Consider the following 14,100-nt stretch of genomic DNA (forward strand, 5'->3'; position numbering starts at 1 on the left):
CTATGGTATCAAATGCTTTCTGCAAATCAAAGAAAACTCCTACAGTGTATTTCTTCTTCTCTATTACATTTGTAACTTGTTCAACAAAATCAATTAAAGCCAGTGAAGTAGTACGATTTTTTTCTAAAACCATACTGCTGTTCACTGACTATATGATGTTTAGTTATGAAATTGTTCAACCTCTTTACAAGTATCTTTTCCAGACGTTTTTGAAAACTGCGGTAACAATGAGATTGGCCTGTGGTTTGAAAAGACATGTTTGTAACCAGCTTTAACAGTGGTATCACCTTAGCTATTTTTATTTTGAAAGGAAATTTTCCAGTCATCAATGACAAATTACAAATGAAGAGTTCAGATTCAAAACCCAGTATCTCCAAAGCCATAAATTTGTAGTTGAGGCCAACATGTACAGTGGGGCCAAAAACTATTTAGTTAGTCCCTGATTGTGCAAGTTCTCCTACTTAGAAAGATGAGAGAGGTCTGTAATTTTCATCATAGGTACACTTCAACTAAGAGAGACAAAATGAGAACAAAAAATCCAGAAAATCACATTGTAGTATTTTTAAAGAATTTATTTGTAAATTATGGGGTTGACGTCTGGAAACTGGCTTGGCCACTCCAGGACCTTGAAATGCTTTTTATGGAGCTACTCCTTTGTTGCCCGAGCGGTGTGTTTGGGATCATTGTCATGCTGGAAGATCCAGCCACCTTGCATCTTCAATGCTCTCACTGATGGAAGGAGGTTTTGTCTTAAATCTCATGATACATGGCTCTGTTCATTTTTCCCTTAACACAGATCAGTTGCCCTGTGCCCTTTGCAGAAAACCAGCCTCAAAGCATGATGTTTCCACCCCCATGCTTACAGTAGATATGTTGTTCTTGGAATGCAACTCAGCATTCTTCTTCCTTTAAACATGACGAGTTGAGTTTTTACCAAAATGTTCTATTTTGGTTTCATTTGACCACATGATATTCTCCCAGTCCTCTTCTGGATCATCCATATGCTCTTTGGCAAACTTCAGACGGGCCTGGACATGTACTGGCTTAAGCAGGGGGACACGCCTGGCACTGCAGGATTTGAGTCCCTCTCTGCGTAATGTGTAGCCTTTGTTACTTTGGTCCCAGCTCTCTGCAGGTCATTCATCAGGTCCCTCCGTGTAGTTCTGGGATTTTTGTTGACCATTCTCATGACCGTTTTGACCACACGGGATGAGATCTTGCGTGCAGCCCCAGATCGAGGGAGATTATCAATGATCTTGTATGTCTTCCATTTTCTTACAATTGCTCCAACAGTTGATTTATTCACACCAACCTGCTTGACTATTGTAGATTCACTCTTCCCAGCCTGGTGCACATCTACAATTTTCTTCCTGGTGTCCTTCGACAGCTCTTTGGTCTTGGTCATGGTTGAGTTTGGAGTTTGACTGTTTGAGGCTGTGGACAGGTGTCTTTTAACAAGTTCAAACAGGTGCCATTAATACAGGTAACAGGTGGAGGACAGAAGAGCTTCTTAAAGAAGAAGTTACAGGTCTGTGAGAGACAGAAACCTTGCTTGTTTGTGGGTGACCAAATACTTATTTTCCACCATAATTTACAAATAAATTCTTTAAAAATCCTACAATGTGCTTTCCTGGATTTTTTTTTTTTTTCTCATTTTGTCTCTCACATTTGAAGGGTACCTATGATGAAAATTACAGACCTGTCTCATCTTTCTAAGTAGGAGAACTTGCACAATCAGAGACTGACTAAATACTTTTTGGCCCCACTGTACTTGGTTGTCAAGGGGACCATCAGAGTGCAAAATATGAAATAATTTGAACAAACTGTTTTAATTTTATTGAAGAAAGTCTGTGCATTTCCACATATGGTTTCCTTTAAATCTCCATTTTCAACTGCATTTTTCTCCATTTAAAAAAAGTACTTACTGGGTTTTGCATCTGAACTCTTCAAATATAAGTCAAGGGTTTAACAATACAATCAACAATATTTTTTATCAAAAACATATCAAGGTTGTCAATGTCAGTTAATTTTTTCCCTTTTATCATATGAACTATGTTATTAATTTCATTTTCACCTGTTTCTTTAATATACATTGAATCCAGAGTTGTATTCATTGTCTTGCTGTTGTCCAAAGAACAGATTTTTGAGGATACAATTAAATTTGATATGTTTTTACCCACATTAACAAAAAAGTTGTTGAAATGGTCAGCAATAACTTTATTTTCTTTTATGATTTTGTCAGAATCTGTATGAAAGTAAGATGGATAATCTTTAACAACTTTTTTCTTTTTAATGATTTCATTTAAAATCTTCCAAGTGCCTTTAATGTTGGTTTTATTTTTCTAATAAATTGCAGTAATACTGCTTCTTACACGATTGCATAATGTTTGTTTATTTGTTTTTGTATGTCTTATATTTTCTTTCATCTTCTTTTGTTCTGAATTTTAGAAACTGCCTGTAAAACAGAAAATCTTTTTACATGCATTCTGGAGTCCCTTCGTAACCCAAGGTTTATCAGTTTTTTTTTTGCATTTTTCCAGTTCTTGGCATACACGGGCAATGTTTGTCATACAAGTTGGAAATAATGGAAATAAATAATTCATATGATTTGTCAATATCCTTACTATAAATATAATTTAATTTTCATTTAATAGATAGATTGCTCATAACCAATTCCATGGTATGGAGCACAAACAAAAACAAATGCATACTTTGGCAAAACGAAAACACTAGAAATCAAAATTCAATACAAATTCAGAACCTCTTCAAATAGGCACCAAGTTTACAAATAATTTTCCTGTTTTCAGACTGAAACAGTAACATAAACTTATGTTTAGACGGACACTCTCTATAGAAAACAGGGATATATTTTTCTCTTAGTCTCTTGACCTCATGATATGTACAAACAAACAAGACATGGAATTCATCTCCCACAGAACCGCTATTACAAAGGTTACAAGTCCTCAGTGATCTGTCCAGGCCTTTGTATCTGCCAGTGACCTTGGGGATCCTGGTGTTAGTTCTCAGGTTGCAAATGACCTGCCTGTTTAAGGTTTTCACACAATAGGTACTTTTCTAATTTGAATTCTTTTTTATAGTCAACATAAACGTCACACGATGTCATTTCCCGTAACTGGCTTTGCCATTTTTGTACATACTGGTCCTTTAAAATCCATTCTACAGTTAACTTAAGCCACTGAACACTACTGAAAGACTGTGAGGACCACACATAGGACAAACCACATTCATCCAGGGTGTTCTTGACCTCCTGGAGCCACAGGGATATAAAAACACCCTCACAGAACTGTTGATACAAGTATTGATACATGTGTTGTACTAGTTTGTTGTCATTATTTACTATCAATCTCCCCCAATACCCAATAATTCTCTTTTTTACAGCTATGTGGATGGGGAATCTGCCGAGCTCACCATAAACCAAGTTGTTGCATGTAGATATTCTAATTTTCAGAATGTATTTAAGAAATCGAATGTGCATTTTTTCTAAAATATCAAATTTTCCTAAACCCCAAACTTCACATGCATATAACATAACTGGCATTACTAACTTGTCAAATAAATCAAGGGTGACGTCTAGTGGCAATTTGAGGTTTCTACTTTTCGTAAGCAAAGCAAACATTGCCCTTGAGGCAGAATCATGCAACTCTTTGATGGCTAACTTAAATGATCCATTATCATTTAAAGTCAGTCCTAGGTATTTAAAACAAAATACAATTTCCAAATTATTTCCATTACACATGAGATTTTTATTATTAGTTTTTCTGTTGCCAAATACTGTTATTTTTGTTTTGTTGCTATTCATTTTTAACCTCCACTTGTTACAATACTCACACATGTGATCAGTGGCTTTTTGTAGCCCTGCTTTTGATGTAGCCATAACAATAGTATCGCCAGCGTAAATCAGGACCAATAACTTTAAGTAGATGTCCAACGTGGGACTGTTGAAGTCTACTGTCTGGCAGCCATTCTGGATTAAATAAGATTCTAAATCATTAATAAGTAATGCAAAGAGTAACGGAGACAAATTTTCCCCTTGTCTCACTCCTGTTTGGCTCACAAAAAAAATCAGATTTACAACCATTAACATAAATGCATGACTTGATATTATTATACATGCTTTTTACGACCTCAGTGAATTTTCCACTAATTTTTTCTTTAACTAATTTGAACCATAATGCATCGCGCCATACTGTATCAAAAGCCTAACTGTAATCTATAAAAGCACAGTACAACGTCTTTCTCTTAAAGCAAAACAAATCAATGACTTGTTTCAGTAAGAAAATATGATCAACAGTAGAGTAACTTTTTCTAAACCCTGCCTGGTTTTTCTTCAAGACAGAAGTATTTTCACAAAAATTATACAGTCGATTATTAAGCACATTTGTAAATAGTTTTCCAAAACAACTCAACAATGTAATTCCTCTGTAATTATTATAATTGTTTTCATCCCCCTTCTTTTTATATATAGGGACAATTAGGCCCAAAAGCCAATCTTCAGGAACAATGCCGTTTTCAAAATCAGATTAAATGAAGTAATATAAATAGGCACAAATATATCCATTGTACTTTTTATATATTCATTGATTACTCTATCTACTCCAGCTGCCTTTCCTGTCTTCAATTTTTGTATTGCCTTTTTAATTTCATCCTCAGTAAAGTCTTTATTTAATATGCTATTGTCAACTGTATCACAATCGATGTCAGTCTCTGTAAAATCATTTACTGATTCAATTTGATCAGATGACTCTTTAAAGTATTCAAACAAGGCCTCAAATGGGATGGGGCATTGTTTCCTATTTTTATCCCCTTGGTTAAGTTTCCTCCAGAAAAGACTATGGTTTTTGGATTTAAGAGACACAAGGTCATTGTTAAATTGCCTTGAATAACTACTTCGAGCTTTATTTAAAGTTGCTCTATATTGTTTACATTTATGTTTTAGGAATTGTGAGCTCTGCAAAGTGTTGTGCTTGAGATGTGCCCTTTTAGCTCTTCGATATTGTCTTATTTGCTTACACTCTCTGTTAAACTATTTTGCCTTTACCTGGTTAGTATATTTCTTTTTTGACTTTACTTTTAGTTTAAATGTTTGTTTTGCACTATTAATCATTATTTCACATGTACTTTTTGCTATTCCATTCACTGACATATGTTTCATATTATGTGACAAATCATTGACTTTGTATAAATCTATATTTTCTATAAATTCACTGCATTTTTCATTTTTCCATTTCCCAATTATTCCGTCTTGTTCACACCAATCACACCAATCTTGATGTAACCCCTTCTGAGGTTCTCAGTAGTAACATCAGTCATTTTCCTTTTGAGATTTGCGGTTTCCTTTTGATCATTTTTATCAACTGATGATTTGAAAGCTGCGAAAACTGGCAAATGATCACTGATGTCACTAATGAGCAGTCCACCTGTTATGTTCCATACAGGAGCATTTGTTAATATATTGTGGATAAGTGTCAATGTATTCGTAGTTATCCTAGTTGGATGTGTGATCACTGGGTACAATCCCATACAAAAGACAGAGTTTATGAATTCTGTTATTTATAACTGACCATGAGGATTTAGGAAATCTATATTAAAGTCTCCACAGAAAAATAAAAGCTTATTATTAATAATTGTGTGATACATTTCAGTCAATTTACTGACAAAAATATCTATATTTGACCTCAGAGCTCTATAAACACAGCTTATAATGATGTTTTTTTGATTTTTCACATTTAATTTCCACTGTGACACATTCATGACTGTGTCATGTAACAGTTATGACAGTGTCATGTCACAATTATGATGGTACCTTCAAGTAAAGTGTTACGCCACTTTCTGTGCTTTGGCACATGCATCAAATGGGCAACAAGAAATCTTGGCTGCCAGGAGAAGTTGGTCCCAGTAGAACCTCACTCACTCATTCACTCACTCATCTTCAACTGCTTACTCCACTTAAGGGTCAAGGGAGCTGCAGCCTATCCCAGCAGTCATAGGGCATGAGGCAGGGTACATCTTGAACAGGATTCCAGCCTGTCGTAGTGTCACTCACTCATTCACTCACTCATCTTCAACTGCTTACTCCAATTAAGGGTCAAGGGGGCTGCAGCCTATCCCAGCAGTCATAGGGAATGAGGCAGGGTACATCCAGAACAGGATGCCAGCCTGTCGTAGTGCCACATATAGACAGACAAACACAGTCACACCCGGGGCAAGTTCTCTTGTATCCATTGAATGCACCTTTGTGCAACCAGCCAAAACACCACACAAACAAAAACAAAACCATTATAAGATGATGGTTACTTTCAAGATGAACACATTATATCACAGAGAAGAGAACACAGAAATTAAAAGCAAACAAAAAATAAATAAAAAAAAAAAACTGTTTTTTGTTTGTTTGTTTTGTTTTATTTTGTTTTTTGGAGGTGATTACCTATCCCATCGCTGTGATTTATATTAACATTTCTCATCCTGTAAGAATCAGCCATAAATATTGGCTTGTCTTGTGGTAAAATTACATTACTTCACCTCCCCATATAAAACTAATCCCTTCTGAATGGGGCTGGACAATTAAAACTACTTTCTTGAAATAATGAAGATCTTTAGAAAAACTAAGCCTTTTTGCCTACTAATCAGATCACAGCTCTGGGTGGCAGTTTTATGAATCTGTCCTCTGACAAAATGTTCCCTGTGACATAATAATGTGTCAAAGGTCAGATAAGACATAAAGTGTTAGTTTTTTAGTCAGCCACAGAAAGGTCAAATGAAATTATCTTTAAAATACTAAGTACCATATTTTACAGCATGCACTGTTACTCTTGCAGACCAGGTGACTTTGACAGTATATTTTTATGAGGTAACTACTTTCCTCGTATCTGCTGGTTTAATGGGGGAGATTATTCTGTTTTGAATCTTATTGTCACTGAATAAAGATTATTTGGAACAATCTGTTCTCATTCCATCTGTGGAGATAAAGACTTATTTTTAATCTACTAGGAGCACCCACATAGCTGAAACTATCAGATTAGAACAATTCAGATACTGTCAAAGACTTCTTGAATCAGAGAAAAGTTAACTCCAATGAATTTCTAAACTTTCTGGCTTTCATATCACTTTAAATCTGATGACACTTTAATTTTAGCAAAATGGCACATTTACATTGACTGTGATGTATGTGGTCAGAGATAAGCACTAAAACGTGTTGTAGTTGGACCGCTCTATCTAAGCACTTGCTGTTGAGTCAGTATCACTGTCTGACTTAATGTACTACACTGTATCACAATGTGTGACTGGAAAAAGGTCAAATCTGTCTTCAAACCTGACGTGAGTATGACGCAGTGTTGCATTGAGGCAGCTACAATGTAAGTGTCCCTAATTTGGTCTTGAAGTTCTTTGAGTTTGAGCAGGAACTGCAAAGAATCTTTTGTACAATTCTTTGTTACTCCATCATAACTTAAAGGTGATCAAAATGCAATTTTACACATTAATGTAACAGCTAACATAGAATTTATGTGGGGAAAATGTAGCTACTAAATGCATCCTGTGCAGAAATTGAAGCAACACTCCCTCTGTGGTCTGAGCTTTTCTGTTCCCGGGCTGCATGCGAAACTCGTGCCTCTTCCCATATTTATGAAGAAGCTGCAATATTCACTACTTAATACATAATGGTTTTGACAAGGACTGCTCTGAAGTTGGACCTTTTAACACATAGTCCAACTGGAATTTGTTCTGTTTTGGAGCCATCCTCAAGCTGCCAGTCAAGTAACTGCAATAATTCCCAGAAGGTTTCAAAATACACCACTGAAGTTCACCACTTGGTGCAGATGTGTGAACACGGAAGTCAAAGTTGGAAGTTAAACTAACAAACTAACCAGAACAAACACAGAGAAAATTTCACAATAAGAACAAAAGTCATGAACACAATGGGGGCAAAATAATATATGACACGGAGGGAGTTACAAGAAATAATGTGGAGGGAAAATAATATTCACCCAGAACAGCAACACGACCTGTGACACATTTTATTTCTTTGTTTTTGTTCCTTTTTTTTTAAGATTGCACACAATAGGAATTTTCTAGAAATTACTCGAAAAACCACATTCAGAGGTGACAAATGCCTCTGAAGGATGAACGTGGAAGGACTACAATCCACATACAATGCTGCTAGACCTGTTAAGAGGCTCCAGGTGGCGTTACTGCTCATACATGACAACCCCTTTGAGGGTCCACCTGTATAACCAAGTCAGAAAATCCATAAAATCAACACAAAATCCTTATAACCTCCAAATCGCACCAAAATCAATTTTATTACAGTACACACAACCGCACATAGTATCACGTATCACATAACTGGGTTTTTGTCCACATATTATGAGCTGCGACAATGACTTTAAAGTCACAATCATTAGTATTTCCTCCACAGTTAAATTTCAAACAATAGAGCTCTAGTATTCATGTGTTAAGCTGAATTTTATAGAACTGAATGTGTGAAATTTAGTTATTTTTTACAGAAACAAGAACTGTGTGTCACTAGTGGAAATACATTAATAAAATCATGAAAAATAAATTGAATATAATGAACAAAATAAAGCATACCTCAGAGCTTCAAGTGTATCGAAAATCGCCTCGCCAGTGCCGATGTTGCAGAATGGCATGTCGATGATCCTCGACTATACCCAGTGTTTATTAGGGATGGGTATCGATAAGATTTTTTCGATTTTGATACCATTATCGATTCCGCTTATCGATCTGATTCCTTATTGATTCCCTTATCGATACATCTTGTGAATTTTTTGTGTACTAAAAGTAGGCTTTACAGGTTTTCTATGTCAGCGGCAAGGTTGGGTAGGATTACTTTGAAAGAATACATGTGGATTACATGTATGTATGTACATACATTTGGATTACTTGTAATCTGATTACTTTTGGATTTCTTTCAAAGTAATCCTACCCAACCTTGGTCAGCGGGTCAAAGAGCTTTTTCTTATCGTACACCCGCTCTGTGGAACGGTCTTCCTGCGACTGTGAGGCAGTCAGAGTCTGTGGACATTTTTAAGTCAAGACTTAAAGCCTATTTTTATTCTCTTTCTTATGAATAGTTTTTTCTTTTTTTTTATCAGTTTTATTATTTTACTTCTGTTTTTAATTATGTATTTGAATTTTAAATTTTTTTTTTTATTTAAATGTTTTATGTTGAACTGTTCTATGTGAGGTGCCTTGAGATGGCTTTTGTTGTGATTTGGTGCTTTATAAGCCAATTACATTGAAATTGAACATTTTTTTTGAGCCTTAAAGTAAATAAATATGAAATTGGTCACTGGATCCTTAAACTTTGGACATAGTAAACTCTACATGGTGGATGCTTGATCTCTGGACATAAATAGGAATAAACAAAATCTGAAGTTTTTGTCAAAAGCATTTCCTTTCAGACATTATTATCTTTCCAAACATCTGAGCTGAGCTCTTAAAGCTGGCTGTGCTACAGGTCAGGATGTAATTAATAAAGAATACAGCACATCTCCTTTCAGGAGGAAAAAAAAACATTTTAGTTGATTGTAGTTTCTTGTCTGTAATAGAACGTTTTAAAGAGGTGTCATTTTATTTCAAGCGGCAATTCGTTTTGAAGTTATTAATTCTGACAGGACTCTGTCTCGGCGGAGAGCTGCACAGCGTTTGGAGCTGTGCCAACGGAACGGAGGAGGATTCTAGTGTCTTCAGCACAGACAGCTGCCCAGTTCCGGATCAGCTTTTTTAAAGTCTCCCTATACAGAGCCATAATGCAACTGAATGTCCTTTATTGGGTATTGTTGTATTGGGCATTTGGATGTTATCTAGCTGAAAAAGTCTGGAGACAAGAGTCCCAGTTTGTGACTTTGCTGCAAAAGTGACTCACAATATTCAAAAAACCAACGAGCTATTGGATCAAAGCATTGCTTCACTGGTTCATGCTTAAAAGTGGAGTTGCGCTGCACGAACAGTTGATTACAGAACCGCTGCATACCAAACCCTGAATATCCGTAAGACTTTATTTGTACATCCGTATGACTCTGAAACTCGGAAAAATCTGTATAATTTACGGACGATCCGTATAGGTTGACATGTATGCATGGACAACCACCTGTAGTTCACTCTCCTTTTACAGCACAAGATTTCCAGGATTACTTTGGGAGGAAAATAAAAGACATTAGGTTAAACATATCTCGGTATGCCTTAACCCAGCCACTACACCCTGCTATTGAGGTGGGCGCCACTACTGAGGTATTACCTAGATTTACAGAATTTGATAGTATCTCACTAGGCATGCTGACAAAACTCGTAATGTCAACAAAAAGCACAACCTGTTTATTTGATCCTATACCAACAAAACTGTTTAAGGACCTGTGGCCCACGCTTTTCTCCCTTTATAAAGCACCCCTTGGGCACATATTGTGGCGTTTTAGAATTACCTTTCACTGCTATGCAGATGATACTCAGTTATATATGCCAATAACTACTAGTAATCTCGTTCACATAAAATCCTTAGAAGATTGCCTTGCAGCAGTGAGAAGTTGGATGTCTAGAAACGTCCTACTTTTATACTCTGATAAGACTGAATGATGGTTCTTGGTGAGACATCGGCATCAATTTGACCAGTTAACGCTCAGCCTTGGCTCGAGTGTCATACATCACACTGACAAAGTGAGGAACCTTGGGGTAATTTTTGATCCTTCATTGTCCTTTGGCCTCCATATTAGAAATATTACTAGGACTGTTTTCTTCCACCTGCGAAATATAGCGAAGATTCGTCCCATCCTGTCTATGGCTGATGCTAAGACCCTGATCCATGCATTTATATCTTCTAGATTGGACTACTGCAATGTTCTATTTTCTGGTTTACCGCAGTCTAGCATTAGAGGTCTCCAATTGGTTCAAAATGCTGCAGCCAGACTTTTGACATGAAGCAGAAAGTTCGACCACATTACACCCATTTTGGCATCCCTTCACTGGCTTCCTGTCCCAGTGAGATCAGATTTTAAGGTTCTGCTACTAACCTATAAAATTATTCATGGACTGGCACCTCCCTACCTAGCTGACCTAATTAAACCTTACGTACCGGCCGGGGCTTTACGTTCTCAGGGTGCAGGACTACTTTGTGTCCCTAAGGTGAATAAGAAGTCTGCAGGTCACAGAGCTTTCTCTTATCGTGCCCCTGTTCTGTGGAATGATCTCCCTGCATCAATAAAACAGTCAGATTCTGTGGAGATTTTCAAGTCCAGACTTAAGACGCACTTATTTTCCCTTTCATATGGCTAGCATACTGGTACAGTTTTGTTTTACATTTTTTACTCTTTTAATTCATTTATTAGTAATTGGCGCGGGCTGCAGCCTCAACTTTACCTAAATTCTGGGTCTTTTAGTGAAGTTTAGGGCTAGTGGTCGGCAATCACCTTAGTATTTCTCTGTTTTTCTTGTTGTTTAATGCTGGCGAATTATAACATATTTTTTGTCTTTCTGATGCCTGATTCTGTTTTTTTCTCTCTGTTTAAGGTGCAGCTCCATCCAGAGATGGGAGTTGTATTCGTGTTGGCGATCCTCCTGTCCTGTGCGCCAATAGTATTTCTTGTACATTCGTCCGTGAATTATCCTGTGAATTGTTCTGTAATTTATGTTTGTAGAATGGCCCAACCAGAGGGTCACCCCTTTGAGTCTGGTCTGCTTGAGGTTTCTTCCTCAGAGGGAGTTTTTCCTTACCACTGTTGCTCTGGGGGTTGGTAAGGTTAGACCTTACCTGTGTGAAGCGCTTTGAGGCAACTCTGTTGTGATTTGGCACTATATAAATGAAAATAAACTGAAATTGAAAAATTATGTCTGCTACTCAGAGCAGAGGCAAGAGGGTTAGGGGAGGAGTGGCCTTGGAGGCAAGCTGTGTTTTGGTCCTGAAAACTAAGTTCAGTGTGACATCTAGTGTCAGAAAAGCCAATTACAGTGCCTTTAAGTGTAGATTGACTCTCAAAGATGCAGTCAGGATATAAAGATGCAGTCAGGACCTAAAGGTGGATTTTGGCACAGAGAACAAAGTTTAAATTGCAGACTTGAAGATGGAGGTGTCCAAGCTGCAGAATGTGGACAAGAAATACATTTAAATAGAAATATACATATAACAAAGTGGAAACATGCTGATAAGTGTCTTCTTTGCTTACTTATCCACAATTTCTGAATTTTTCATCCACAGCCATCCAATCAGCTTTTCAAATATAGAATGAAGCATACAGAGATTGGAAGTCTTCCTTCGTGGAATTCAGAACACAAATATTATAAAATAAATTCTACATGATGATTCATTTGCTGCAGCGCTGTTTTCTGAAACTATTTTGTCATAAAAACACCATTTCATAACCCTAATAGCACCTTTTCCATCTGCATGCAGACATATAAACAGACAATTTCCAGACTAACAACTGTAATTTTCAGGAATGGCGAGCATTATGAAAAGATAAGATCTGTCTGATGGTTGTCTGTAAGAAGATGTACACAGTAACCTCTCATTATCACTACACACCATTTAAAATTCAAAGTTTTATTAAAGTCGCCACATGAGAGACAGTCTTTTTTTTCTTACTGATTGAAATAGTTTTTGTATGTCGAAGTTTCATGCAGCTGAAAAAAAAGACACAAATCAGGCTTCTGGACAACAGCTGTAGTCTGACGTTTACATACACTTATCATGAGCATGAGTGTCATGGTAATGTTTTCTTTGAACTTTTATTTTGCCAGGATGGTATGATTGTACACCACACATCATTAATGACGCTAAAACATAAAAATTGAGTGCACAAGTTTGAATTTATTTTGGATTTTCTCAAATCCACGCAGAGTCAAAATGATACATCAAAGCTCAAATATACAAATACACCACCATTAATATTTGGTTAAATGTCCCTTAGCAAGCTGTTCCTCGACCACATGCTTCTGATTTCCATCAACAAGCATCTGGCATAATTCTGGCTGGTTATTTGACCACAAATTGGTCGAGATATTTTAAACTGGTTGATTCTCCATCCACTTTGTTTAATGCACCAATACCACTGGCAGCAAAACAGCCCCAGTGTGTGATGCTGCCACCCCCAGGCTTAACAGCTGGTACAGTGTTCTTAGGTTTGAAAGCCTCTCTTTTAGTTCTCCAAACAAATCTCTTGCCATTGTGGACAAAAAGCTCAATCTTTGTCTCTTCTGACTGTTATTTGGTTTGAAAAAATAGGTTTATGTTCCTTGAAACAATTGTGATATATATTTTGTGGGGGAAGCTGCATTTGCTGTCGATAATTAGCTGATCACAGGATGACACAGATTTGTCCAACCTGGCTGGTGTTCACCCTGTGCCGGAGATGCAGCTGGAGGCATTCCAAAGGCATGTTTTTATTTTTATTTCTGTTCTGAAGGCTTGCAGACACAAGTCTATCATTGTGGCTTGTACAGATTAGATTGTGTACATGTCACGATATGTGTTCTCTAGCTGTAACAGCCCGGTCAGCAGCACTGTGCATGCTTTGCAGAGTCACTGGAATCCTGTGACTCGCCATGGGGCAGCAGCGCACTGCCCTGCAGCTGGACAGCTATGATATAACAATGTGTAATCTAATGTCTATTGTGAATATACAGCCCAGTCTCACATTTTTTTTTTTTTTTGTACTCCCGTGATGAAATGAGTCAAATTTTCGTGACAGGGCTTTTTTTTTACTCAGTATTACTAACCCTACTCCTACGCCCGACCCTAACCTTAACCATAACCTAATCCTACTCCCCCCCACACTTTAACCCTAACCCTAACCCCCCGCTTCACTTTTAATTTCATGCAGCCATCACGGAATGAATTAGAATGAATTTGTGCTGTCGTGACAAAAATGAGGCGCATTTCGTCACAATATCACAAACCAATAGATTAATGTATATTTCGTGCTGCTGAATCACGACTTGCCGTGAGACTGGGTTGGAATATAACACCCCGTTCAGATGTGTGTGGTGTTCCATGGCTGTAGGACGCATTGACTCGCAGGGAAACACGGTGCTTTTGGTTTGATTGCGCAATGTTCATGTGTAGTTCACAAGATG

The 14,100-nt window shown here is 37.1% G+C and overlaps 1 protein-coding gene and 1 long non-coding RNA gene across 2 annotated transcripts in view; one reads left to right on the forward strand and one right to left on the reverse strand.

Moving 5' to 3' along the window:
* il1rapl2 (interleukin 1 receptor accessory protein-like 2) overlaps positions 1-14,100 on the forward strand; it is a 1,327,545-nt gene that overhangs the window by 1,157,235 nt on the left and 156,210 nt on the right. The window lies entirely within an intron of this gene.
* LOC117520995 lies at positions 780-13,844 on the reverse strand. Its single transcript, XR_004563841.1, has 3 exons — positions 13,832-13,844; positions 12,400-12,408; positions 780-902 (listed from the first exon to the last, which is right to left on the reverse strand). It is a non-coding gene; the product is annotated as an uncharacterized LOC117520995 (long non-coding RNA).

The sequence above is a fragment of the Thalassophryne amazonica genome, chromosome 11, assembly GCF_902500255.1.
Source record: "Thalassophryne amazonica chromosome 11, fThaAma1.1, whole genome shotgun sequence".
Classification (NCBI taxonomy): Eukaryota; Metazoa; Chordata; class Actinopteri; order Batrachoidiformes; family Batrachoididae; genus Thalassophryne; species Thalassophryne amazonica.